Source organism: Lygodium microphyllum, chromosome 2 (assembly GCF_053477565.2).
Source record: "Lygodium microphyllum isolate KBCC chromosome 2, Lygodium_microphyllum_v1.1.10, whole genome shotgun sequence".
NCBI lineage: Eukaryota > Viridiplantae > Streptophyta > Polypodiopsida > Schizaeales > Lygodiaceae > Lygodium > Lygodium microphyllum.
This window is the reverse complement of record NC_141136.1, coordinates 50,731,087-50,731,795: the sequence shown is the minus strand read 5'-3', so window position 1 is coordinate 50,731,795 and position 709 is coordinate 50,731,087.

Here is a 709-nt window from a genome sequence, read left to right as displayed (position 1 = left end):
TTCAAATGTAAAATCAAATTCCAGCTCCTTTTAATACGGTTTTCAGTTTTGTTAAATCAAAAAATGAGAATTTGTAGTAAAAATCCGATCTATAGCTGTGTAAAGATGGAGTACCATAAAGAAGATAGAGCATACCTGTTTCCTCATAGGCCGCGCACATGAGCTCAAGGGCTGAACTGTGGTGGATCGGAAAGGTGTAAACTGTGGTGAAATCTCTGCTTCCTTCCATGCACATGTGAATCGTTATGCAGCCTGTAACGAGCTAAAATGAATGCCAACAGAGCTTCGACTACCTATCAATCTTTTGCACGTGGGTAGTCACTGCACAATTGAACTGTCTATGCGACTATTGTGGAGAAGATTCTCTTGCCATGTCAAAAAGTGTAAACTCTGGTAGCTCTATTTTTCAGCACAGTAGGTCTTGTGCGGAGGCTTTCAAAAACACAGCATTTATCTATCGGCAACACACAATTTACCTCTCATAATCATGTTGACCTATTGCTTCCAACAATGCAGTTGAGGATACAGCAGGAATTCCTGCGGAATTTCAGGGAAATAAATGCAGGGAAGTTTAGGGTGCATGAAAAGAAATTCCCTTCATAATCCCAGGGAAGGTCTTATTCATCATTAAATTATAGGCAACTTAGCCTGCTGTCAAAGAATTCATTACAGGCACCATTGATACAATGGCAGACTTGGGCTATACATC